Genomic DNA, 10,687 nt, shown 5'->3' with positions numbered 1-10,687 from the left:
CGAATAGAAAATTAACAAAGCAAAACCACACCAGGGGCAATTTTGTTATTTGTCGCGACGGTGTCGGAATGGGCCAAAATTTAGCAGGTTGATTGGAAACGACCCAAGAAATTGGACTCGGGGCATAGACTCGGGATCACGGGATTTAGCCAAATTCCTTTGTTTTGGCCTCTGAATAATTAATTTTCGTATTAATTATATCAGGTTGAAGAAGTGTTGGACAGAAAATCAACAACGCAAAACCATACCAAGGGCAATTTTATCATTCGTCGCGACGGTGTCGGAATGGGTCGAAATTCGACAGGTTGATTGGAAATGGCCCGAGAAATCGGACTCGGGGAATAGACGCGGGATCGTGAGATTTTAGCCAAATTTCTTCGTTTTGACCTCTGAATAATTAATTTCCTTATTAATTATGTCAGGTTCAAGAAGTGTTGGACAAAAAATTAACAAAGCAAAACCGTACCAGGGGAAAATTTGTTATTTGACGCGACGGTGTCGGAATGGGCCGAAATTCGGTAGGTTGATTTGAAACGGCTCGAGAAATTGGACTCGGGGCACAGACTCGGGATCACGGGATTTAGCTAAATTCCTTCCTTCAGGCCTTTGAATAATTAATTTTTGTATTAATTATGTCAGGTTGAAGAAGTGTTGGACAAAAAATTAACAAAGCAAAACCGCATCAGGGGCAATTTTGTCATTTGCCGCGACAGTATTGGAATGGGCCGAAATTTGGCTGGTTGATTTGAAACGGCTCGAGAAATTAGACTCGGGACACAGACCTGGTATCACGAGATTTAGCCAAATTCCTTCGTTTTTGCCTCCGAATAATTAATTTTCGTATTAATTATGTCCAGTTGAAGAAGTGTTGGATAGAAAATTAACAAAGAAAAATCGCACCAGGGGCAATTTTGTTATTTCTCGCGACAGTGTCGGAATGGGCCAAAATTTGGCACGTTGATTTGAAACGGCCCGAGAAATTGGACTCGGGGCACAGACCCGGGATCACGGGATTTTAGCCAATTTCCTTCGTTTAGGCCTCCGAATAATTAATTTCCTTATTAATTATGTCAGGTGGAAGAAGTGTTGGACAGAAAATTAACAAAGCAAAACCGCACCACGGCAATTTTGTTATTTATCACGACGGTGTCAAAATGGGCCGAAATTTGGCAGGGTGATTGGAAATGTCCCGAGAAATTGGACTCGGGGCATCGACCCGGGATCATGGGATTTTAGCCAAATTCCTTCATTTATGCCTCCGAATAATTAATTTCCTTTATAATTTTGTAAGGTTGAAGAAGTGTCGAATAGAAAATTAACAAAGCAAAACCACACCAGGCAATTTTGTCATTTCTCGCGACAGTGTCGGAATGGGCCGAAATTTGGCAGGTTGATTGGAAACAACCCAAGAAATTGGACTCAAGGCACAGACTCGGGATCACGGGATTTAGCCAAATTCCTTTGTTTTGGCCTCTGAATAATTAATTTTCATATTAATTATATCAGGTTGAAGAAGTGTTGGACAGAAAATCAACAACACAAAACCGCACCAAGGGCAATTTTGTCATTCGTCGCGACGGTGTCGGAATGGCTCGAAATTTGACAAGTTGATTGGAAACGGCTCGAGAAATCGGACTCGGGGTATAGACCCGGGATCGCGAGATTTTAGCCAAATTTCTTCATTTTGGCCTCCGAATATTTAATTTCCTTATTAATTATGTCCGGTTGAAGAAGTGTTGGTCATAAAATTAAAAAAAGCAAAACCGTACCAGGGGAAATTTTGTTATTTGACGCGACAGTGTCGGAATGGGCCGAAATTTGGCAGGTTGATTTGAAACGGCCTGAGAAATTGGACTCAGGGCACAGACCCAGGATCACAGGATTTAGCCAAATTCTTTCGTTTAGGCCTCCGAATAATTAATTTTCGTATTAATTATGTCAGGTTGAAGAAGTGTTGGACAGAAAATCAACAACGCAAAATCGCACCAAGGGTAATTTTGTCATCTGTCGCGACGGTGTCGGAATGGGTCGAAATTTGGCAGGTTGATTGGAAACGGCCCGAGAAATTGGACTCGGGGTACAGACTCGGGATCGCAGGAATTTAGCCAAATTTTTTTGTTTAGGCCTCCAAATAATTAATTTCCTTATTAATTATATCAGGTTGAAGAAGTGTTGGACAAAAAATTAGCAAAGCAAAATCGTACCAGGGGAAATTTTGTTATTTGACGCGACGGTGTCGAAGTGGGCTGAAATTTGGTAGGTTGATTCGAAATGGCCTAAGAAATTGGACTCAGGGCACAGACCCGGGATCACGGGATTTAGCCAAATTCCTTCGTTTAGGCCTCCGAATAATTAATTTTCGTATTAATTATGTCAGCTTGAAGAAGTGTTGGACAAAAAATCAACAACGAAAAATTGCACCAGGGGATATTTTGTCATTTGTTGCGACGGTGTTGGAATGGGTAGAAATTTGGCAGGTTGATTGGAAACAGCCCGAGAAATCGGACTCAGGGTACAGACTCGGGATCGCGGGATTTTAGCCAAAATTCTTTGTTTAGGCCTCTAAATAATTAATTTCCTTTGTAATTATGTCAGGTTGAAGAAGTGTTGGACGAAAAATTAACAAAGCAAAACCGTACCAAGGGCAATTTTGTTATATGTCGCGATGGTGTCGGAATGGGCCGAAATTTGGCAAGTTAATTTGAAACGGCCCAAGAAATTGGACTCGGGGCGTAGACCCGGGATCATGGGATTTAGCCAAATTCCTTCATTTAGGCCTTCGAATAATTAATTATCGTATTAATTTTGTCAGGTTGAAGAAGTGTTCAAAAGGAAATTGACAACGCAAAACCGCACCAGGGTAATTTTGTCATTTGTCGCGACGGTGTCGGAATGGGCTGAAATTTGGCATGTTGATTGGAAACGGCCCGAGAAATTGGACTCGGGGCACAGACCCAGGATCACGGTATTTTATCCAAATTTCTTCCTTTAGGCCTCCGAATAATTAATTTCCTTATTAATTATGTCAGGTTGAAGAAGTGTTGGACAAAAAATTAACAAAGCAAAACTGCATCAGGGGCAATTTTGTCATTTACCGCGACCGTATTGGAATGGGCCAAAATTTGGCAGGTTTATTTGAAACGGCTCGAGAAATTAGACTCGGGGCACAGACCTGGTATCACGGGATTTAGCCAAATTCCTTCGTTTTTGCCTCCGAATAATTAATTTTCGTATTAATTATGTCAGGTTAAACAAGTGTTGGACAGAAAATTAACGAATAAAAATCGCACCAGGGGCAATTTTGTCATTTCTCGCGACAGTGTCGGAATGGGCCGAAATCTAGCATGTTGATTTGAAACGGCCCGAGAAATTGGACTCGGGGCACAGACTCGGGATCACGGGATTTTAGCCAATTTCCTTCATTTAGGCCTCCGAATAATTAATTTCCTTATTAATTATGTCAGGTGGAAGAAGTGTTGGACAGAAAATTAACAAAGCAAAACCGCACCAGGGGCAATTTTGTTATTTGTCACGACGGTGTCAAAATGGGTCGAAATTTGGCAAGGTGATTGGAAATGGCCCGAGAAATTGGACTCGGGGCATCGACCCGGGATCATGGGATTTTAGCCAAATTCCTTCATTTGGGCCTCCGAATAATTAATTTCCTTTATAATTATGTAAGGTTGAAGAAGTGTCGAATAGAAATTAACAAAGCAAAACCACACCAGGGGTAATTTTGTCATTTGTCGCGACGGTGTCGGAATGGGCCGAAATTTGGCAGGTTGATTGGAAACGACCCAAGAAATTGGACTCGGGGCACAGACTCGGGATCATGGGATTTAGCCAAATTCCTTTGTTTTAGCCTCTAAATAATTAATTTTCGTATTAATTATATCAGGTTGAAGAAGTGTTGGACAGAAAATCAACAATGCAAAACCGCACCAGGGGCAATTTTGTCATTCGTCGCGACGGTGTCGGAATGGGTCCAAATTCGACAGGTTGATTGAAACGGCCCGAGAAATCGGACCTGGGCTATAGACTCGGGATCGCGAGATTTTAGCCAAATTTCTTCGTTTTGGCCTCCGAATAATTAATTTCCTTATTAATTATGTCAGGTTGAAGAAGTGTTGAATAAAAAATTAACAAAGCAAAACCGTACCACGGGAAATTTTGTTATTTGACGCGACAGTGTCGGAATGGGCCGAAATTTGACAGGTTGATTTGAAACGGCCCGAGAAATTGGACTCGGGGCACAGACCCGGGATCACGGGATTTAGCCAAATTCCTTCATTTAGGCCTCCGAATAATTAATTTTCATATTAATTATGTCAGGTTGAAGAAGTGTTGGACAGAAAATCAACAACGCAAAATCGCACCAGGGGCAATTTTGTCATTTGTCGCGATGGTGTCAGAATGGGTCGAAATTTGGCAGGTTGATTGGAAATGGCCCGAGAAATCGAACTCGGGGTACAGACTCGGGATCGCGGGATTTTAGCCAAATTTCTTTGTTTAGGCCCCCAAGTAATTAATTTCCTTATTAATTACGTCAGGTTGAAGAAGTGTTGGACAAAAAATTAACAAAGCAAAATCGTACCAAGGGCAATTTTGTTATTTGATGCGACGGTGTCGGAATGGGCCGAAATTTGGCAGGTTGATTTGAAACAGTCCAAGAAATTGGACTCGGGGCATAGACCCGGGATCACGGGATTTAGCCAAATTCCTTCGTTTAGGCCTCAGAATAATTAATTTTCATATTAATTATGTCAGGTTGAAGAAGTGTTGGACAGAAAATCTACAACGCAAAATCGCACCCGGGGCAATTTTGTCATTTGTCGTGTCGGTGTCGGAATGGGCCGAAATTTGGCAGGTTGATTGGAAACGGCCCGAGAAATTGGGCTCGGGGCACAGACCCGGGATCACAAGATTTTAGCCAAATTCCTTCGTCTAGGCCTCCGAATAATTATACTCCTTATTAATTATATCAGGTTGAAGATGTGTTGGATAGAAAATTAACAATGAAAAATCGCACCTGGGGCAATTTTGTCATTTATCGCGACGGTGCCGGAATGGGCCGAAATTTGGCAGGTTTATTGGAAGCGGGCCTAGAAATTAGACTCGGGGCATCGACCCGGGATAAGGGGATTTTAGCCAAATTCCTTTGTTTAGGCCTCCGAGTAATTAATTTGCTTATTAATTATGTCAGGTTGAAGAAGTGTTGGACAGAAAATTACAAAGCAAAACTGCACTAGGGGCAATTTTGTCATTGTTTGCGACGATGTCGGAATGGGCCAAAATTTGGCAGGTTGATAGGAAATGACCCAAGAAATTGGACTCGTGGCACAGACCCGGGATCACGGGATTTAGCCAAATTCCTTCGTTTAGGCCTTCGAATAATTAATTTTTGTATTAATTTTCTTAGGTTGAAGAAGTGTTGGAAAGGAAATCAACAACGCAAAACCGCACCAGGGGCAATTTTGTTATTTGTCGCGACGGTGTCGGAATGGGCCGAAATTTGGCAGGTTGATTGGAAACGGCCCGAGAAATTGGACTCGGGGCACAGACCCAGGATCACGGTATTTTAGCCAAATTTCTTTGTTTAAGCCTCCGAATAATTAATTTCCTTATTAATTATGTCAGGCTGAAGAAGTGTTGGATAAAAAATTAACAAAGCAAAATCGTACCAGTGGCAATTTTGTCATTTGACGCGACGGTGTCGAAATTGGCCAAAATTTGGCAAGTTGATTTGAAACGGCCCATGAAATTGGACTCGGGGCACAGACCTGGGATCACGGGATTTAGCCAAATTTCTTAGTTTAGGCCTCCGAATAATTAATTTTTGTATTATTTATGTCAGGCTGAAGAAGTGTTGGACAGAAAATTAAAAAAGAAGAACTGCACCAGGGGCAATTTTGTCATTTGTCGTGATGGTGTCGAAATGTGTCGAAATTTGGTAGGTTGATTGGAAATGGCTCAAGAAATGGGACCCAGGGCACAGACCCGGGATCACGAGATTTTAGCCAAATTCCTTCGTTTAGGCCTCCGAATAATTTTATTCCTTATTGATTATATCAAGTTGAAGAAGTGTTGGACAGAAAATTAACAATGAAAAACTGCACCTGGGGCAATTTTGTCATTTGTCACGATGGCGTCGGAATGGGCCAAAATTTGGCAGGTTGATTGGAAACGGCCCGAGAAATTGGACTTGGGGCACAGACCTGGGATCACGGGATTTTACCCAAATCCCTTGGTTTAGGCCTCCGTATAATTAATTTCCTTATTAATTATGTCAGGTTGAAGAAGTGTTGGATAGAAAATTAAGAAAGCAAAACCGCACCAGGGGCAATTTTGTCATTTGTTACGACGGTGTCGGAATGGGTCGAAATTTGACAGGTTGATTGGAAACGACCCAAGAAATTGGACTCGGGGCACAGACTCGGGATCACGGGATTTAGCCAAATTCCTATGTTTTGGCCTCTGAATAATTAATTTTCGTATTAATTATATTAGGTTGAAGAAATGTTGGACAGAAAATCAACAACGCAAAACCGCACCAGGGGCAATTTTTTCATTCGTCGCTACGGTGTCGAAATGGGTCGAAATTCAATAGGTTGATTGGAAACGGCCCGAGAAATCGAACCCGGGGGAAAGACCCGGGATCGCGAGATTTTAGCCAAATTCCTTCGTTTAGGCCTCCGAATAATTAATTTCTGTTTTAATTATGTCAGGTTGAAGAAGTGTTGGACAGAAAATTAACAATGAAAAACCGCACTAGGGGCAATTTTGTCATTTGTCGTGACGGTGTTGGAATGGGCAGAAATTTGGCAGGTTGATTGAAAACGGCTCGAGAAATTGGACTCCGGGCACAAACTCGGGATCAGTGGATTTTAGCCAAATTCCTTCGTTTAGGCCTCCGAAAAATTAATTTCCTTACTAATTATGTAAGGTTGAAGAAGTGTTGGACAGAAAATTAAGAAAGCAAAACTGCACTAGGGGCAATTTTGTCATTTGATGCGACGATGTCGAAATGGGCCATAATTTGGCAGTTTGATTGGAAACGACCCGAGAAATTGGACGCGGGGCACAGACTCGGGATCACGGGATTTAGCCAAATTCCTTCATTTAGGCCTCCGAATAATTAATTTTCGTATTAATTATGTCAGGTTAAAGAAGCGTTGGACTGAAAATCAACAACGCAAAACTGCACCAGGGGCAATTTTGTCATTTGTCGCGATGGTGTCGGAATGGGCCGAAATTTGGCAGGTTGATTGGAAACGGGCCGAGAAATTGGACTCGAGCTAGAGACCCGGGATCACGGGATTTTAGCCAAATTCCTTTGTTTAGGCCTCCGAATAATTAATTTCTGTTTTAATTATATCAGGTTGAAGAAGTGTTGGACAGAAAATTAAGAAACCAAAATCGCACCAGGGACAATTTTGTCATTTGTCGTGGCGTTGTCGGAATGGGCCGAAATTTGGCAGGTTGATTGGAAACGACCCGAGAAATTGGACTCGGGGCACAAACCTAGGATCATTGGATTTTAGCCAAATTCCTTCGTTTAGGCCTCCTAATAATTAATTTCCTTATTAATTAAGTCAGGTTGAAAAAGTGTTGGACAGAAAATTAACAAAGCAAAACCACACCAGGGGCAATTTTGTCATTTGTCGTGACGGTGTCGGAATGGGCCAAAATTTGGCAGATTGATTGGAAATGGCCTAAGAAATTGGACTCGTTTCGCATACGGTGTCCATTTTGGGCCCATAACCCCATTTCAAAAAGACCATGATGATTTTGAATGAGCTCATAGCTTCTTCGTGATGTTTGGTGGATTTTAACAGTTTGAATTTGTGTGGAAGAAAAGGTGTTTGCATACATAGAACGCTTGGATTGTCGACGTTTGAAGAAATTGGCATAAATTATGAATTCGGTGTCTGTTTTGGGCCTATAACCACATTTCGAAAAGCTCACGACAATTTTGAATGGACTCCCTGGTTCACCATGATGTATGATGGATTTCAATAGTTTGAATTTGTGTGGAAGAACAGGCGCTTATGTACATTGAACGCTTGGATTGTCGACGTTCAAAGAAATTGGCATAACTTTCGCATATGGTGTTCGTTTCGGGCCCATAGCACCTCACATTTTGGAAAGCTCGCAGGGATTTTGAATGAACTCCCAGCTTCACCGTGATGTATGATGGATTTTGGTAGTTTGAATTCATGTGGATGAATAGGCGCTTGCGTACATGGAATGCTTGGATTGTCGACATTCGAAGAAATTAGCTTAACTTTCGCATACAATGTCCATTTTGGGCCATAACCCCCCGCATTTTGGAAAGCTCATGATGATTTTGAATGATCTCACAGCTTTACCATCACCTATGATGGATTTTGGCAGTTTGAATTCGTGAGGATGAACAGGCGGTTGCGTACATGGAGCGCTTGGATTGTCGATGATCGAAGAAATTGGCATAACTTTCGCATACGGTGTCCGTTTTGGGCTCATAACCCTATTTTGAAAACCTCACAATATTTTGAATGAACTCGTAGCTTCAACGTGATGTGTGATGGATTTTAGCAGTTTGAATTTGTGTGGAAGAACAGGCATTTGCATACATGGAACACATGGATTGTCGAAGTTCGAAGAAATTGGCATAACTTTCGCATACGGTGTCCATTTTGGGCCCGTAACCCCTCACATTTCAAAAAGCTTGCAGCAATTTTGAGCGAACTCATAGCTTCGTTATGATGTATTATGGATTTTGGTAGTTTGAAATCGTACGGAAGAATAGGCGCTTCCGTACATGGAACGCTTGGATTGTCGATGTTCGAAGAAACGGCATAACTTTCACATATGTTGTCGATTTTCGACCTTTAACCCCATTTTGAAAAGCTCACAGTGATTCTGAATGAACAATAGCTTTGCTGTGATGTATGATGGATTTTGACAGTTTGAATTTGTGTGGAAGAACATGCGCTTGCATACATAGAACACTTGGATTGTCAATGTTCCAAGAAATTAGCATAACTTTCACATACGGTGTCTGTTTTAGGCCCATAACCCCCGACATTTCAAAAATCTTAGGAAGATTTTGATTGAACTCATAGCTTCATTGTGACATATGATGGATTTTTGTAGTTTGAATTCGTGTGGAAAAATAAGCACTTGCGTACATGGAGTTCTTGAATTGTCGAAGTTCGAAGAAATTGACATAACTTTCACATACGGTGTCCGTTGTGGGCCCATAACCCCATTTCGAAAAGACCATGATGATTTTAAATGAACTCATAGCTTCGTTGTGAAGTTTGGTGGATTTAACCAATTTGAATTTGTGTGGAAGAATCGGCGCTTGTGTACATAGAACGATTGGATTGTCGACGTTCGAAGAAATTAGCATAACTTTCATATACGGTGTCCGTTTTGAGCCGATAACCCTATTTCAAAAAGTTTGCGATGATCCTGAATGAACTAGTAGCTTTGCCGTGATATGTGATGGATTTTGACAGTTTTAATTTTTGTGGAAAAATAGGCAGTTGCATTCGTGGAACGCATGGATTGTCGAAGTTTGATGAAATTGGCTTAACTTTCGCATACGGTGTCCGCTTTGACCCATAACCCCTCACATTTTGAAAAGCTTGCGGTAATTTTGAGTGAACTCATAGGTTCGTTGTGATGTATGATGGATTTCAGTAGTTTGAATTCGTGTGGAAGAACAGGCGCTTGCGTACGTGGAATGCTAGGATTGTCGACGTTCGAAGAAATTGGCATAACTTTCACATATTGTGTCAGTTTTTGACCTATAACCCCATTTCGAAAAGCTCACAATGTTTCTGAATGAACAATAGCTTTTTCGTGTCGTATGATGGATTTTAACAGTTTGAATTTGTGTGGAAGAACAAGCGCTTGCATACATAGAACGCTTGGATTGTCAATGTTCGAAGAAATTAACATAACTTTCGCATACGGTGTCCATTTTGGGCCCATACATACCACATTTTGAAAAGCTCGGGAATATTTGATTGAACTCATAGCTTTATTATGACATATGATGGATTTTTGTAGTTTGAATTCGTGTGGAAGAACAGGCGCTTGCATACTTGAAGTGCTTGGATTGTCGACGTTCGAAGAAATTGGCATAACTTTTGCATACGGTGTCCATTTTTTGGCCCATAACCCAATTTTGAAAAGCCCATGATGATTCTGAATGAACTAATAGCTTCGTCGTGACGTTTGGTAGATTTTAACAGTTTGAATTTGAGTGGAAGAATAGGCGCTTGAGTACATAGAACGCTTGGATTGTCGACGTTCAAAGAAATTGGCATAACTTCGGCATACGGTGTCCATTTTGGGCCAAAACCCCCCGCATTTTGAAAAGCTCACGATGATTTTGAATGATCTCACAGCTTCACCATCATGTATGATGAATTTTAGCAGTTTGAATTCGTGAGGATGAACAGGCGGTTGTGTACATGGAACGCTTGGATTGTCACATAACTTTCGCATATGGTGTCCATTTTGGGACCATAACCCTATTTCGAAAAGCTCACGATGATTCTGAATGAACTTGTAGCTTCGTCGTGATATGTGATTGTAACGCCCTGACCCCTTGTGGACCGAAATGCTACTTACTTTACTTAACTAACCGGTGGTTTAGTCATAGGAGAATATATTTTAGCAGAAGCTTAATTTT

Source organism: Olea europaea, unplaced genomic scaffold, assembly GCF_002742605.1.
Source record: "Olea europaea var. sylvestris unplaced genomic scaffold, O_europaea_v1 scaffold117, whole genome shotgun sequence".
NCBI lineage: Eukaryota > Viridiplantae > Streptophyta > Magnoliopsida > Lamiales > Oleaceae > Olea > Olea europaea.
This window is presented reverse-complemented; position numbering follows the sequence as displayed.